Genomic DNA, 19,050 nt, shown 5'->3' on the forward strand with positions numbered 1-19,050 from the left:
AGTGCAGTGTTCCAGAATGTGTAGTATTAGGTTAGCAGCAGTTCACAGGGTCATGTTCTCGCTCATGGTCAGCGTAGAGACATTTAATTGAGGTAGCTTTTTGATGATAGTTCTCTTTTTCTTTCTCTCTGTCTGTCTTTCTAACAGGTATTGATCCCGAATCATCTGCACAGCTCAACAAAAACATTTGCCTGCTGAGCTAAAGCCTAGTCACAAGATCAGGGAACTAACATGAGTCTTCAGAGGGGTATCCTATGATGCAAGCTAGATCTGCTCAGAGTTTTCTAAATCTAGCCAGCTTCAGTTAGCTTCCCATTCCAGCTCAGGCTTCATCCGTACTACAACGGTGGATATTACTCATCCGCCTGCCGCTAACTGTAGCAGGCTTGTAAATGCGCGTGCATGGCGCACATGGCTAGTCGAACGTTGAACTCTTCATTGAGACAATGCTGAAACATTAATCCACTGTCAAGTCAGTGCCACATTTTCATTGGTGCCGAAATCAAAAAGAATGAAAAGTTATCTTGCAAATTCAGCAGGCTAATGTGTGAAAAATACTTTTAGAAGTGCCATCTTTATTGTAGTACTTTGGTGTAGTTATCAATGCACGAGCACATTTCTTCCCCACTCCTATKGGTAAAATAATTGTATTAAGTCATACAAACGTAAAATGTGCGTGAAGTTTGAAATGCATTGTCATTACAAAATGTGTAACGTAATAGGTATTTTTGAACAAACAAAAACATTTGTTTGATAAAATATTTAATCAGTTGCCTTCCTGAAATGAATTGGATGATGAAACAATCTTTCCTAGAYGGAGGGAATCTGATTTCATTGGTCCACAACTCGTGGCTCAGATACTTCATTCCGAATAAAATGTGCTTAGCCCTTAGTTAGTCTCCTCTGGAGCAGGTTAGATCTGAAGGATTCGTTGACATATAAATGTACCTGGCTAAAAGGTGAGCCACATTCGTGGTACCAGTTATCTCGAGATGGACTCAAGAGTTAACCAAAGTTATCTCGTTATCTCCTCAAACTACATTTGTAGTATGGGGCTGTGGTCGCAGACAAGGTTGCAGCAGTGGTGCCTGGGTAAAATCACTGGGGAAGCCAGGCCAGGGGGGGAAAAGCCATCTTACAACCTATGTGTTGTGATATTAGCTTTGTGTTCTCTATAACCTGTTAGTTCATATGCCTTGCGACTGTGATATATAGGCCTAAAGCCGAGACAATAAGAAGACACAGTGGCAGAACAAATTCAACCACACCTCTTGTTTCATCACAAAACCGGAGAGCAACATCTGTCTGGTGAAGTCCACAAAGCATATAGCATGTAACAAACAGTTATATGACCTACAGCATGGCCAAGCAAGTTAATGTTTCCGACCTTTTCGGACTACTACACAACTATTGATTTAGAACCACAGAGAGTTACTGCAAGTCACAAAGAAAACAGGATCTGCCTCCACTATTTCAGCACCATTTCAACTTCAACATCATCAAATCACCTCTGCTTAGTCTAATACAGTAACAACTAAAAGATACCAAAAACGATTTAGTCCAATCAACGTAAGCTAAATATGGTGTCTGTCCAGGGTTCTGATTTCTCTGTCTGTGTGTGTACATGTAGAAAAAACATATTGACTCACCCTACTTGTAGAGAAAAACCAATGCCATCCTCCTCTCTCATGTTGACAAAATGGTCTATGACTCTGTCATACAGTACACACTTAAATGTTTTGTTGTCCTAGGCAACCTGGCTAAAATGATTGCTCGCTAGCTTAACTTCCTTTCATAGTCAAGGTTAGCTAGTGTTAGGTTCTAATTCTCAGAGTAAAAAAACTCACCGGACACTATGATCAATCAATCAATCAATCAAATGTATTTATAAAGCCTTTCTTACATCAGCTGATGTCACAAAGTGCTGTACAGAAACCCAGCCTCAAGCCCCAAACAACAAGCAATACCGGTGTAAAAGACCGGTGGTTAGGAAAAACTCACCAGAAAGGCCGGAYCCTAGGAAAAAACCCAGAGAGGAACCAGGCTCTGAGGGGTGGCGAGTCCTCTTCTGGCTGTGCCGCCGGGTGGAGATTATAAGAGAACATGGCCAAGATGTTCAAATGTTCATAGATGACCAGCAGGGTCAGATAATAGTAATCACAGTGGTTGTAGAGGGTGCAACAGGTCAGCAGCTCAAGATTAGATGTCAGTTGGCTTTTCATAGCCGATCATTCAGAGTTTCTCTACTGCACCTACTGTCTCTAGAAAGTTTAAAACAGCAGGTCTGGGACAAGGTAGCACGTCCGGTGAACAGGCAATGGTTCCATAGCCGCAGGCAGAACAGTTGAAACTGGAGCAGCAGCACAACCAGGTGGACTGGGGACAGCAAGGAGTCATCAGACCAGGTAGTCCTGAGGCATGGTCCTAGGGCTCAGGTCCTCCAAGAGAAAGAGAATCAGAGAGAGAAAAAGAAAGAGAGAATTAGAGAATTAGAGAGAGCAGACTTAAATTCACACAGGACACCGGATAAGACAGGAGAAATACTCCAGATATAAGACTGACCCTATCCCCCCCGACACATYAACTATTGCAGCATAAATACTGGAGGCTGAGACAGGAGGGGTCGGAAGACACTGTGGCCCTGTCCGACGATACCCCTGGACAGGGCCAAACAGCAGGGTATAACCCCAACCACTTTGCCAAAGCACAGCCCCCACACCACTAGAGGGATATCTTCAACCACCAACTTACTATCCTGAGACAAGGCCGAGTATAGCCCACGAAGATCTCCCCCACGGCACGAACCCGAGGGGGGGGCGCCATCCCAGACACGAAGATCAAGTCAGTGACTCAACCCACTCAAGTGATGCACCCCTCCTAGGGACAGCATGGAAGAAGACCAGTAAGCCAGTGACTCAGCCCCCGTAATAGGGTTTGAGGCAGAGAATCCCAGTGGAGAGAGGGGAACCGGCCAGGCAGAGACAACAAGGGTGGTTCGTTGCTKSAGTGCCTTTCCGTTCACCTTCACACTCCTGGGCCAGACTACACTCAATCATAGGACCTACTAAAGAGATGAGTCTTCAATCAAGACTTAGTGGTGGAGACCGAGTCTGCATCTCTCACATGGGTAGGCAGACCATTCCATAAAAATTGAGCTCTATAGGAGAAAGCCCTGCCTCCAGCTGTTTGCTGAGAAATTCTAGGGACATTAAGGAGGCCTGCATCTTGTGACCGTAGCGTATGTATAGGTATGTATGGCAGGACCAAATCGGAAAGATAGGTAGGAGCAAGCCCATGTAATGCTTTGTAGGTTAGCAGTAAAACCTAGAAATCAGCCCTTGCCTTAACAGGAAGCCAGAGGCTAGCACTGGAGTAATATGATCACATTTTCTGGTTCCAGTCAAGATTCTAGCAGCCGTGTTTAGCACTAACTGAAGTTTATTTAGTGCTTTATCCGGGTAGCCGGAAAGTAGAGCATTTCAGTAGTCTAATCTAAAAGTGACAAAAGCATGGATACATTTTTCTGCATCATTTTTGGACAGAAAGTTTCTGATTTTTGCAATGTTACGTAGATGGAAAAAAGCTGCCCTTGAAACAGTCTTAATATGTTCGTCAAGAAAGAGATCAGGGTCAAGAGTAACGCTGAGGTCCTTCAGAAGTTTTTTTTGAGACGACTTTACAACCATCAAMATTTATTGTCAGATTCAACAGAAGATCTCTTTGTTTCTTGGGACCTTAAAACTAGCATCTCTGTTTTGTCTGAGTTTAAAAGTAGAACATTTGCCACCATCCACTTCCTTATGTCTTAAACACAAGCTTCCAGGGAGGGCAATTTTGGGGCTTCACCATGTTTCATCGAAATGTACAGCTGRGTGTCATCCGCATAGCAGTGAAAGTTAACATTATGTTTTCGAATAACATCCCCAAGAGGTAAAATATATAGTGAAAACAATAATGGTCCTAAAACGGAACCTTGAGGAACACCGAAATTTACAGTTGATTTGTCAGAGGACAAACCATCTACAGAGACAAACTTATATCTTTCCGACAGATAAGATCTACACCAGGCCAGAACTTTTCAGTGTAGACCAATTTGGGTTTCCAATCTCTCCAAAAGAATGTGGTGATCGATGGTATCAAAAGCAGCACTAAGGTCTAMGAGCARGAGGACAGATGCAGAGCCTCGGTCTGACGCCATTAAAGTCATATACCACCTTCACAAGTGCAGACTCAGTGCTATGATGGGCTCTAAAAACCAGACTGAAGCATTTCGTATACATTATTTGTCTTCAGGAAGGCAGTGAGGAAAAAAWWTWAKAYWTTTTGAGAGGAATGGGAGACATGATATAGGCCAATATTATTTATTTTTTTCTGGATCAAGGTTTGTCTTGGCTGAAGTGAAAGCCATCCTCTCTTGGGGAATGCTGCTTTTTAGTTAGCTTTGCGACAGTATCAAAAATACATTTTGGATTCTTCTTATTCTCCTCAATTAAGTTGGAAAAATAGGATGACCGAGCAGCAGTGAGGGCTCTTCGATACTGCACGGTACTGTCTTTCCAAGCTTTCCGGAAGACTTTCAGTTTGGTGTAGCTCTATTTCCGTTCCAATTTTCTGGAAGCTTGCATCAMGGCTTGGGTATTTTCTGTATACCAGGGAGCTAGTTTCTTATGTCAAATGTTTTTCATTTTTAGGGGTGCGACTGCATCTAGGGTATTACGCAAGGTTACATTGAGTTCCTCAGTTAGGTGGTTAACTGATTTTTGTACTCTGACGTCCTTGAGTAGGTGGAGGGAGTCTGGAAGGTCATCTAGGAATCTTTGGGTTGTTCGAGAATTTATAGCARGYCTTTTGATGATCCTTGGTTGGGGTCTGAGCAGATTATTTGTTGCGATTGCAAACATAATAAAATGGTGGTCCGATAGTCCAGGATTATGAGGAAAAACATTAAGATCCACAATATTTATACCACGAGACAAAACTAGGTCCACAGTATGACTGTGGCAGTGAGTAGGTCCGGAGACATGTTGGACAAAACCCAGTGAGTCGATGATGGCTCCAAAAGCCTTTTGGAGTGTGTCTGTGGACTGTTCCATGTGAATATTAAAGTCACCAAAATGTTGAATATTATCTGCCATGACTACAAGGTCCGATATGAAWTCAGGGAACTCAGTGAGGAACGCTGTATATGGCCCAGGAGTCCTGTAAACAGTAGCTATAAAAAGTGATTGAGTAGGCTGCATAGATTTCATGACTAGAAGCTGAAAATACAAAAACGCAGCCGTTTTTTTGTGTAAATTGACATTTGCTATTGTAAATGTTAACAACACCTCCGCCTTTGCGGGATGCGCGGGGGATATGGTCACTAGTGTAACCAGGAGGATAGGCATCATTTAATACAGTAAATTCATCAGGCTTAAGCCATGTTTCAGTCAGGCCAATCACATCAAGATTATGATCCGTGATTAGCTCATTGACTATAACTGCCTTGGAAGTGAGGGATCTAACATTAAGTAGTACCCTATTTTGAGATGTGAGGTATCACGATCTCTTTCAATAATGGCAGGAATGGAGGAGGTCTTTATTCCAGTGAGATTGCTAAGGCGAACACCGCCATGTTTAGTTTTGCCCAACTTAGATCGAGGCACAGACAATGGGGATAGCTGAGCTGACTACACATTGACTGTGCTAGTGGCAGACTCCACTAAGCTGGCGGGCTGGCTAACAGCCTGCAGGCTGGCTAACAGCCTGCTGCCTGGCCTGCACCCTATCTAATTGTGTAGCTAGGGGAGTTAGAGCCCTGTCTATGTTCGTAGATAAGATGAGAGCACCCCTCCAGCTAGGATGGAGTCCGTCACTTCTCAGCAGGCCAGGCCTGGTCCTGTTTGTGGGTGAGTCCCAGAAAGAGGGCCAATTATCTACAAATTATATTTTGGGAGGGGCAGAAAACAGTTTTCAACCAGCGATTGAGTTGTGAGACTCTGCTGTAGAGCTCATCACTCCCCCTAACTGGGAGGGGGCCAGAGACAATTACTCAATGCCGACTCATCTTTCTAGCTGATTTACACGCTGAAGCTATGTTGCGCTTGGTGACCTCTGACTGTTTCATCCTAACATCGTTGATGCTGATGTGGATAACAATATCCCCATACTCTCTACACTCGCCAGGTTTAGCCTTAGCCAGCACCATCTTCAGATTAGCCTTAACGTCGGTAGCCCTGCCCCCTGGTAAACAGTGTATGATCACTGGATGATTCGTTTTAAGTCTAATACTACGGGTAATGGAATCACCAGTGACTAGGTTTTTCAATTTTTCAGAGCTAATGGTGGGAGGCTTCGGCGTCTCAGACCCCATAAAAAGGAGGAGAGACGAGAAGGCTCGGCCTCTGACTCCGACCCATTGCTTAATGGGGAGAACCGGTTGAAAGTTTCTGTCGGCTGAATGAGCGACACCGGTTGAGCATTCCTACAGCATTTCCCTCCAGAAGCCATGAGAAAATTGTTCCGGCTGCTGGGACCGTGCGAGGGGATTTATACTACTATCTGTACTTACTGGTGGCACAGACGCTGTTTCACCCTTTTCTACACTGAAATGACCCTTGCCTAACGATTGAGTCTGAAGCTGGGCTTGCAGCACGGCTATCCTCGCCATAAGGCGATCGTTCTCCTGTATATTATTATGAGTACAGCGACTGCAATTAGATAGCATAGTGTTAATGTTACTACTTAGCTTTGGCTGGTGGAGGTCTTGACGAACCACGTCCAGATAAAGCGTCCGGGGTGAAAACGTTGAATGAAAAAGTGAGGCGAAAAATAAAAATATAAAACGGTAATTAAAAAGTTAAAACCGTAAAGTTGGCAGGTAGCAAAGTAAGGTTAGCTACAAACTGCACAGCAGCACGTAAACAAGTCTACAAGTTATGACCGGAAATCACGAAAAGTGTAAGCTCAACCAAGTTTATTCTTCCCATTGGATCAATACAGCTGCTTTATACAAAAACATTTTCACACAAGCACTGATATGTAACCCTTTCTCCTAGGCTGAGTCTCCTCCTACACATCTGTACAAACATTGTATCTTTACTGCTCGGCAGGACACTAAATAACATGGGTCATAAACTTTTATTTCTCCCTTAACGTGACCTAACCTGACCTTGAACCCCCTTCATCACTAATCRATGGCTCTCTCCCCTTATCAATGCCTGCCACATGTGATCGCTTCCCTGCACTCAACACATTCCAAGCTTACTATATACCTTCCTCCTACAGATAACCATTAACTTCTGGTGTAGACCATTTAAACCTCAGCACTCCCTCAGTGACATGTATAAGTATATTTCATATTCTCAGAACCCAACACTAGTTAACATTAGCCTTCTACATTTAGCTACATGTTGAACTTCCATCCTCTCAGTCGAGGGGCACAACAATGTATGAATTTATGGTTGGATCAGAATCGCCGTAATAAACATTGGCCAGTAAGGAAAATTAAGTCAAACCCTATCCCCATCCATGGCTAATTTAGGAAAGGACAATTTTAGCTAACTAGCTAGCCACCGGAGGACAACAACACAACGAGATGCAACAATTCAAGTTGTTTCTGTCATTTACATATTTATCTCGATGCAATATGATAGGAGTGAAGCCAAATCCAAACTGGCTTCCCTTGACACTTTTTTTTTGGTGCACCAGGGCCATTCACAGTTGAGCTCACTCAGTTTAGCTCACTCGCTGAGCTGATTGGCTATTATTGTATACTTTTTTAATCAAAGGAGGTCAAATGCTCGCTGGCTTCCCTTGCATTCAATTCTACAGGTGGCAACAATTTCATACTCTTTTTGACCAGACTGCATCAAATAGATGGCCTACACGTACAGAGAAAGGGGGGCGCAGTTTCGCTCACTCAGATGCTTTCTCCGGTGAGATAAATTCAGCCTTTTGTGAATTGAAGAAAAATTATGAAAACACAGAGTGACTAAATACTATTTATATGTTGTTGGGTTTTTTTTGGGGGGGGGGAAGCCTGGACTAAAACATTGTTGCCTGAATATATATTGTATATTTATTGTTTATCTGCCTGTGTTCCTGATATGGCTTAGATTCATTGATACTGTGTAACATGCTATTTAAACCTCTGCATAGACAATTAATGGTCCATTTGTTTTAGCGTTTATCAATATTAACTCACTACACCTCAGTAGGAAACAGACAGGTGGCAGTTACCTACGTAGCCTACAWTTATATAGAAAGCCGGTGGCAAGTATTTGTTGTCGTTGTTTAGCTGTCTAACAAACATTTGATACTCACGGTTAGCTCCTGGTTCTGATCCTCTCTGCCAAGCGGAATCCTTGTCCAGAGGTGCGCGGTTACTGGTGTGACTTCATTGGAGTAGACTGGAGCCCGGTTTCCCAAAAGCATCTTAACTTCTTATGGCTGCAGGGGCAGTATTGAGTAGCTTGGATGAAAGGTGCACAGAGGTGCCCATAGTAAACTGCCTGCTCCTCAGTCCCAGTTGCTAATATATGCATATTATTCGTATTGGATAGAAAACATTCTGAAATTTCTAAAACTGTTTGAATTATGTCTGTGAGTATAACAGAACTCATATGGCAGGCAAAAACCTGAGAAGTTCCACTTCCTGTTTGAATTCTTTCTGAGGTGGCAGATTTTCAACCAAGCTCTCATTGAAACTACAGCGAGATATTGATGCGTTTTCACTTCCTACGGCTTCCACTAGATGTCAACAGTCAATATAACTTTGTCTGATGACTCTAATGTGAAGGGGCCGAAGGAGACAGGAATGAGTAATCACTGCCACGAGCTGACCATGCTTCACATGCGCATTCACATGAGGAGGACCTCCGTTCCACCCGCTCTTCTGAAGTCAATCTAATTCTCCGGTTGGAACGTTATTCAAGATGTATGTTAACAACATTCTAAAGATTGATTCAGTACATCGTTTGACATGTTTCTACTGACTGTTATGGAACTTTTGGACATTTCGTCACGTTATAGTGGACGCGCTTTGTGACTTTTGAATTGTTTACCAAACGCGCTAAACAAAGTAGCTAATTGGACATAAATAACGGACATTATCGAACAAATCAAGTATTTATTGTGGACCTGGGATTCCTAGGACTGCATTCTGATGAAGTTCATCAAAGGTAAGGAAACATTTATCATGTATTTTCTGGTTTCTGTTGATCCCAACATGGCGGCTAATTTGGCTATTGTTCTGAGCTCCGTCTCAGATTATTGCATGATTTGCTTTTTCCGTAAAGTTTTTTGAAATCTGACACAGCGGTTGCATTAAGAGAGGTATATCTATAATTCCATGTGTATAACTTGTATTATCATCTACATTTATGATGAGTATTCTGTTGAAACGATGTGGCTATGCAAATCACTTGATGTTTTGGAACTAGTGAATGAACGCGCCAATGTAAACTCAGATTTCTTGTTATAAATATGAACTTTATCAAACAAAACATGCATGTATTGTGTAACAGAAGTCCTATGAGTGTCATCTGATAAGATAATCAAAGGTTAGTGATTCATTTTATCTCTATTTCTGCTTTATCTGACTGTTTTCTTTCGCTGGAAAAAGGCTGTGCTTATTGTGGTTTGATGTGACCTAACATAATCATTTGTAGTGCTTTCGCTTAAAAGCATATTTGAAATTGGACACTTTGGTGGGATTAACAACAAGATTACCTTTAAAATGYTATAAYACACATGTATGTTTGAGGAATTTTAATTATGAGATTTCTGTTGTTTGAATTTGGCGCCCTGCACTTTCACTGGCTGTTGTCATATCGATCCCGGTAGCGGGATGCAGCCACATTAAGGCTAAATTCATCGTTAGAACCATTGAGCCTTAATGCTTTTGGGAAACTGGGTCCAGAGCCATAGAGAGTTTTCCATCCTTTCTGCCAGAGCATTCTATTACCACTGTATTTAACTAATATTACATTATGATTGTTATTGTGTCTCTGTATTGATTTATAGCAATACTGAAGGTCAATAATAATAATAATACATTTAACTTGTTTAGCGCTTTTCATGACAGAAAATAATCTCAAAGCGCATAAAAAGATAAACAAACAAAGTAAACATTTAAATTGAGATGGTAAAGATGCAGATTAAATGTCTATATTTTGCCTTGGATGAAAGGCTCAGTGTTGATGCAGTTTGGATTGGAAATATACTGTACTACTGGAGATACGATCCATCCTTGTACGGAATCAAATACGTTATTATTTATTKGTTTCTTTATATCATTGAGATACTTTCCTGTTATGAAGTTTAAGAAAATATAAATATAGCCGTTATTGTATTTAAGCAGGCTGTGGAAGCGACAGGGGCTACAGGCCTAATGCACATGCTTCTTTGGGCTATGCCATGCCACTTTGGCATTTGTATGTAGCTGTGTAATTGTCTTGAAAAGTTTATTCAGCTAAGATCTGTAAGCAAGTCAGTTTCCTTTTGGGGTTTTGTAGCCTACGTGTAATTTTTTGTCTTTCGTCATCCTTTCACTGTACATATGGATATCCTGCACCTGCACTCCTGCACCTGCACTCCTGCACCTGTAAATAAACTACTCTGCACTTGAAGACCTTTTTGCAAGCCAGCCTTCCTGTCTCCTCCCTTGGCCGTAAGGGTCAGCTATTTTAAACACACACACACTGTAGGAATTCACACTTTGAGAAATAACATCAGGTCAGTTAGTGACATCCTCATATAGTTTTTATTGAAAGGAGAACACCCAGCTAGCACATAACGTTCTGAGAACCATATGTTGGGAATTTCAGTCCTTCAGCATAACGTTTCCTACAGGTTTCCTCGTGGTTCTATTTAAAGTAATGTTCTCAAATTGTTCCGAGAAAGTTAAGAAAAAAACGTTCTTCTGTGGGAATTTCAGTACTTCAGCATAAGGTTTCCTACAAGTTTCCTCATGGTTCTATTAAAATAACGGATGTTATTTAAAAACGTATACAGTCCGTTCTCAGCATCAACAAAACTCTCTATCCTCCATTTTGTTAAGTGTGTTCAGGTGTGTTGGCAGCACCCACTGTTTGGATCTTAATAAGTGCCTGTTTCCTTTGAAATGGCGTCTGTTTGAATAGACTCAAACGAACATCGTTGCATGAGTTACAAAAAAACATGGCATGGTAGCTCCATCCTGGTGGTGCAGTGGATTGATTCCATGATAGAGAACAAAAGAGCATAGGTTTGAATCTCACTAACACTTTCTTTTAAATTGTGCTTGAATGATTAATACCTAAGCAAATTAATTTCCATGTGTCCTATCTGTGCTTGGAGTTCAAAGCAGTTAACCCAAATTAAGCTAGCAGTGTTATTAAAAAGTCATATTGAAACATGTTCTCGGAACGCTATTTAATTACCTTTGAATAACCTATCATTTCCGTTCTCAGCACGTTAATAAAACCTCCCAGGAAAACTTTCAGGGAACCATAGTAAAACGTTCTCAGAACCACCCTGGAACCATAGTAAAACGTTCTCAGAACCTCCCTGCGATTGTGAAATTTGTGAAATTTTCATAACAAATTTTCATAACAAAATTTCAGGTAAAATTTCCCCCAATTTTACCTGACTGGAAACTACTGGCTTCATTCCCAGAATCAATGTGAAACCAAAAACCTATATTCCCACAACTTCCAAGGAACCAAATATACTAGCTGGGCATTGCTATAATCACAGGAACATGACAGTGGTGCCACTGACACCAATCAACCCAGTAAAACAAACTCCAATATCAAATAGCAGCGTTATGTGGCTCTGGCTAAAAGTAGTGCASTATATGGGGAATAGGGTGCAAGWTAGTGAGTTGGCTGGAGACTCAACAGGCGAGATGAATGGATATGCTAGTTGACATGGTATTGACCCCAACCTTGCACAGAGGGGCCATTAAGCTTCACAGCACGGCTGATGGACATCTCAATGAGACGAGGCTGTGAGATATCATGTCTGTAGTGTCCCTGCACGTTTACACTGTGAAGCTTCTTCTCATGGGAACACTGTAACCTAATCTCTCTGGGGTCAACTGTCACTATAATTCTCTGTAATGGGACAGAGACAGGGTGTGTGTGTGTGTGTGTGTGTGCGTGTGCGTGTGCGTGTGCGTGTGTGTGTGTGTGTGTGTGTGTGTGTGTAAATGGCCAGTAGGTGGTGCATTTGAACCTGAAAATTCACTGCATCGGTGAAATACTTTCAAATCCTTGAGCTGGCCTTGACTTAGTTTGCTCAGTACGATGAAACCAATGGAAGAGGCCCAAACGTGATAGTATTTTACATATTTCACCCTGTTCACCTTACCCAGGTCTAGTATAAATATCAAATTGAATAGGACAAGTGGCACAAACTCTTAATTGCCATCACACTGAACACTGCCTTACCCACCTGGACGAAAGTAATGCATAGGTGAGGATGCTGTTAATCGACTACAGCACGACTTTCAATACCATAGTGCCCTATAAGATCTTCACAAAGCTCACAGCCCTGCGTCTGAACTCCTCCCTATGCAACTGGGTCCTGGACTTCCTGACGGGCCGCCACCAGGTGATGAAGGTAGACAACATTACTGCCTCGACACTGATCCTCAACACGGTCCACAAGGGTGCGTCCTCAGTCCCCTCCTGTACTCCCTGTATACCCACAACTGCGTGGCCTCATACAGTTGAGACAGCCTACATTGAGGAGGTAGGCACTCTGACGGCGTGCTGCCAGGTAAATAACCTCTCCCTCAACGTTAGCAAAACAAAGGAGCTGATTGTCGACTTCAGGAGGAACCAGGCTGGACACGCCCCCTTCCTCATCAACGCGGCTGTGGTATACACATCTCAGAGAAGCAGAAATGTTCTAACCACATGGACACCGTAGCGAAGAACCCATGACAGCAACTCTTCAACCTCAGGATGCTGAATTAATGTGTCCTGTCCCCGAGGGCCCTCTGTGTTCTACAGGAGCACCATCGAGAGCYTACTGTCGGGCTGCAACACAACATGTTACGGGAACTCCACTGCCACGGACCACAAGGCTCTTCAGGGTGCTATGTGCAGCCGAACGCACCATTTGGTGCACACTGCCTGCKATACAGGAAGGCCAAGAAGATAATCAGGGACCCCAGCCGCCKAWGCCATGCTCTGTTCTCCCCGCTTCAATTACCCTCCCCCTCAGTCTTAACTCTGCCACCAACCCAATGGACATTTATTAATTCATCACTGCTACAGTTGTTATGATATACAGTTGAAGTCGGAAGTGTACATACACTTAGGTTGGAGTCATTAAAACTTGTTTTTCAACCACTCCACAAATTTCTTGTTAACAAACTATAGTTTTGCAAGTCGGTTAGGACATCTACTTTGTGCATGACAAAGTCATTTTTCCAACAATTGTTTTACAGACAGATTATTTCACATATTAATTCACTGTATCTCATTCCAGTGGGTCAGAAGTTTACATACACTAAGTTGACTGTGCCTTTAAACAGCTTGAAAATTCCGAAAATTATGTCATGGCTTTAGAAGCTTCTGATAGGCTAATTGACATAATTTGAGTCAATTGGAGGTGTAACTGTGGATGTATTTCAAGGCCTACCTTCAAACTCAGAAAATCAAAAGAAATCAGCCAAGACCTCAGAAAAAAATCATAGACCTCCACAAGTCTGGTTCATCCTTGGGAGCAATTTCCAAATGCCTGAAGGTACCACGTTCATCTGTACAAACAATAGTACGCAGGTATAAACACCATGGGACCACGCAGCCGTCATACCGCTCAGGAAGGTGATGCATTCTGTCTCGTAGAGATGAACATACTTTGGTGCGAAAAGTGCAAATCAATCCCAGAACAATAGCAAAGGACCTTGTGAAGATGCTGGAGGAAACAGGTACAAAAGTATCTTTATCCACAGTAAAACGAGTACTTATATCGACATAACCTGAAAGGCCGCTCAGCAAGGAAGAAGCCACTGCTACAAAACCGCCATAAAAAAAGCCAGACTACATTTGCAACTGCACGTGGGGACAAAGATCATACTTTTTGGAGAAATGTCCTCTGGTCTGATGAAACAAAAATAGAACTGTTTGGCCATAATGACCATCGTTATGTTTGAGGAAAAAGGGGGAGGCCTGCAAGCGAAGAACAACATCCCAACCGTGAAGCAGGGGGGTGGCAGCATCATGTTGTGGGGTGCTTTTCTGCAGAAGGGACTGGTGCACTTCCCAAAATAGATTGCATCATGAGGGAGGAAAATTATGTTGATATATTGAAGCAACATCTCAACACATCAGTCAGGAAGTTAAAGCTTGGTAGCAAATGGGTCATCCAAATGGACAATGACCCCAAGCATGCTTCCAAAGTTGTGGCAAAATGGCTTATGGACAACAAAGTCAAGGTATTGGAGTGAACATCACAAAGCCCTGACCTCAATCCTATGGAACATTTTTTGGCAGAACTGAAAAATCGTGTTCGAGGAAGGAGGCCTACAAACCTGACTCAGTTACACCAGCTCTGTCAGGAGGAACGGGCCAAAATTCACCCAACTTATTGTGGGAAGCTTGTGGAAGGCTACCCAAAACGTTTGACTCAAATTAAACCATTTAAAGGCAATGCTACCATGTAAACTTCTGACCACTGGGAATGTGATGAAAGAAATAAAAGCTGAAATAAATCATTCTCTCTACTATTTATTCTGACATTTCACATTCTTAAAATAAAGTGGTGATCCTAACTGACCTAAGACAGAGAACTTTTACTCGGATTAAATGTCAGGAATTGTGAAAAACTGAGTTAAATTGTATTTGGCTAATGTGTATGTAAACTTCCGACTTCAACTGTATATAGTTATCTTTATATTGTTGTTTTTTATTTTATTTCACTTAGTCCTGCATGTTGGAGCTCAAAGCCTAAGATTTTCACTGTACACTGCAATCACACCTCCAACCCTGTACATGTGACTACTAAACACTGTACCCTGCATTCACACCTGCAACCCTGTACATGTGACTATTAAACACTGTACCCTGCAATCACACCTCCAACCCTGTACATGTGACTACAAACACTGTACCCTGCAGTCACACCATCAACCCTGTACATGTGACTACTAAACACTGTACCCTGCAATCACACCTGCAACCCTGTACATGTGACTACTAAACACTGTACCCTGCAATCCACCTGCAACCCTGTACATGTGACTATTAAACACTGTACCCTGCAATCACACCTCCAACCCTGTACATGTGACTACAAACACTGTACCCTGCAGTCACACCATCACCCTGTACATGTGACTACTAAACACTGTACCCTGCAGTCACACCATCAACCCTGTACATGTGACTACTAAACACTGTACCCTGCAATCACACCTGCAACCCTGTACATGTGACTATTAACACTGTACCCTGCAATCACACCTCCACCCTGTACATGTGACTACTAAACACTGTACCCTGCAATCACACCTCCAACTCTGTACATGTGACTATTAAACACTGTACCCTGCAATCACACCTGCAACCCTGTACATGTGACTATTAAACACTGTACCCTGCAATCACACCTCCAACCCTGTACATGTGACTACTAAACACTGTACCCTGCAATCACACCTCCAACTCTGTACATGTGACTATTAAACACTGTACCCTGCAATCACACCTCCAACCTGTACATGTGACTATTAAACACTGTACCCTGCAATCACACCTCCAACCCTGTACATGTGACTATTAAACACTGTACCCTGCAAACACACCTCCAACCCTGTACATGTGACTATTAAACACTGTACCCTGCAATCACACCTCCAACCCTGTACATACACCCTGCAATCACACCCTGCAATCACACCTGTACATGTTACTATTAAACACTGAAATCTCGCAGTCACACCTCCAACCCTGTACATGTGACTATTAAACACTCTGAATCTGAAATCTATGGAAATTCCTTATCTTCAGGCGACAGTCCGCTTTACAGATTTGTTTTACACTTTGCTGCATGTATGTGGTACATTTTCACAACTCTTAGTACAAAACTTGGAAACACTCTATTTGGATAGTCCACCCATGTAGACGCGACTATCAGTAACATTTCAACTAACTAGCTCCGAATCCTAACCTAACCCTAACCTGCTACTAACCCTAACCTAACCCTAACCTAACCCAACCCTAACCTAACCCTAACCTGCACTAACCCTAACCTAACCCTAAACCTACCCTAACCTAACCCTAACCTAACCCTAACCTGCTACTAACCCTAACCTAACCCTAACCTGCTACTAACCCTAACCTAACCCTAACCTAACCTTAACCTGCCTACTAACCCTAACCTAACCCTAACCTAACCCTAACCTAACCTGCTACTAACCCTAACCTAACCCTAACCTAACCCTAACCCTAACCTAACCCTAACCTGCTACTAACCCTAACCTACCCTAACCCTAACCACTAACCTAACCTAAACCTGCTACTAACCCTAACCAACCCTAACTACCTAACCCTACTAACCCTAACCTAACCCAACCTAACCCTAACCTAACCCTAACCCTAACCTAACCCTAACCTAACCCTAACCTGCAGTACTAAAACTGACCAATGCAGTAACGTAATACCAAAATATTTTGCCCAATGGATTAACTGCTAGCTATTTAAAATAGCAAATTGAGAAGATTTCATCATGTTGTGTTTTGTTGAAATGGTTGTGTGGTGAACTGATGTCTACAAACAAACAAAATGAACGCACAATAAAAGGTTTTGAATGTAACCAGCTGCGTTACAAGTGATACAAGTTTGTAGTTCGAAATTTCATCACATACTTGTGAAAATAGTACCAAGGTGATTAAAAAAGACCTGTATTTCCAAGTCCACTACACACCAGAAATGACATGGTAAATAGGTAGTTAGATCAATATCAATCTAAATGAATACCATGTTACAGTAAACTATCTGATGATGAAATCAATGCAACCAGTGTGTGTGTGTGTGTGTGTGTGTGTGTGTGTGGGTGTGTGTGTGTGTGTTGTGTTGTGTGTTGTGGTGTGTGTGTGGTGTGTGGTGTGTGTGTGTGTGTGTGGTGTGTGAGAGAGAGACTGTGAGAGTGTGTGGTGTGTGAGAGAGACTGTGAGAGTGTGTGTGTGTGTGTGTACAGTGGCGGTTCTAGCTTGCACCCCCACTCGTAAATATCAAAAAGAAGTAACAAAGACAAATAAACATTGTAGTATATAAACACAATATAAAAGATAATCAAATTATTACACTATTACCCTATTGCTAACAAAAAACACACAAATAAAACTAAATGGCACAAATCTATACCACACAAATACACAAATAGAATAACACACTATAAAGAAGAGACCCTGATTAGTCACTATTGCATTTCAAACAAGAAACACAAAACTAAATTGCACAACTATTTGATAGGTTCCCCAGCTCCCCCTACCTCTGGCTTCCAGTGGGGAGACCTGAGGTCAACCTACCCCCGTCCTCCTCCCCATCTCGTACTTCTGAGTGGGAGACCTTCCCAGGCAGTAGCCTGCCTAGCTCACAAACTAGAATCAGGGCGCCCACTCCGACAAGGTTAATTGACCCACAGTCCCACACGGTGACATGATATCATGGACGTGACATGCAAATGAGCGATAGAAAACCGATCGCGCAAATGTCACCATTCCGAATGTATTTTTGTATTATTATCTTTTTTWTTTTTTTGTGCGGGCGCCCCGTGCCGCCCACCGCAAGAGGGCGGCTGCCCATGTCTGCCCATGTCTGCCCATGTCACCTATACCTAAATCCACCACTGCGCTTGTGTATATATGCTGGCATGTTTCAAACGAAGGGAGGGAACTGTTTACTTTAGCTCTAGACATCCTGGAGCTGTGGAGGGGTGATGAAGTATGAGGAAATCTCCTCACACACACAGTTTAAACACACCTCTCACATTTCCAACTGATTAGAGACATGCTTTTGACTCAACATCCTCACCTCATCCCCCCTCTACTCTGTAGGACTAAGACACTTATCATGTGTGAAGCATCTCACTCACAAGAGCGGTATATCTGTCAATGACTAAATGTATCGTTGTGTTGCCATGCACATACCGGTAGCTGTGGCAAGGGTTCCCTCATTCTGACTTCAGTCTCAGAAATTATCCAACTTGTTGGCTGTATTTGAGGCGTAGTCCACCACACCCACATCCTCACAAAGGCAACAGTTGTTTCAAATCCCTTTTAATTTACACACCGACTTGTCACATCAGGGAAAGTGGGTCGATGTSTGATTACTCTCAAACAATTGCCTTCCTTCCCTTTCGAGGATGACCACTGACGTGAGAATTTGGTGGCAGGGGTGACCAACGAATTATTGGCATACCAATTCAGGGACTGAAAAGTGTTTCTGTTCCCAAGAGATGCACATTTTTGTTCCAGCCCAGCACAAACACGTTCAACTAATCAATTGATTATCAAGCCCTCCGTTTGTTATTTATATGTAATTTCTTTCCATACCATGGACTGAATTGACCCCAACCCTGTTTGAGGGGGTTGAAGGCAGTTCATTCAGGAAGTGATGATGAAATAATGAAATTTTGACATAAATAGCTTCTCGTTTTCATCTGATTGAGAACGTATTCATTTTCAAATTAAAGTCCTGAATTGACTACCTTCAATTGAAATTGACCATGACCCCAAGTCAGTTTTCCACCATATTGCTTTCGCCTACTGAAAAAGGGCAGTGATTTGTACTGAACAGGGTGATAGATAAACACGCAGTTATGATGAAAGGCAGTAACGTACTAGTTCCCAGAGAAAGGTCCTTTAACTTGTTATTATTGGCTCAGGGAATGGAGCAAGGCTACATGACTCACCGCTAAGATTCAACATACCGCACACTTTCATAAGGAAACGGGTGCATTGCATGAAATTAGATCTGCCTTGCCAATGTCAACTCCTACAAATGTGGACAAGAGTTATCATGCTGGAACCTCAGCCTGGAATGTGATGACTGTTGTCATCAGTGCTTCACTTGG

Source organism: Salvelinus sp. IW2-2015, unplaced genomic scaffold, assembly GCF_002910315.2.
Source record: "Salvelinus sp. IW2-2015 unplaced genomic scaffold, ASM291031v2 Un_scaffold1015, whole genome shotgun sequence".
Taxonomy (NCBI): domain Eukaryota; kingdom Metazoa; phylum Chordata; class Actinopteri; order Salmoniformes; family Salmonidae; genus Salvelinus; species Salvelinus sp. IW2-2015.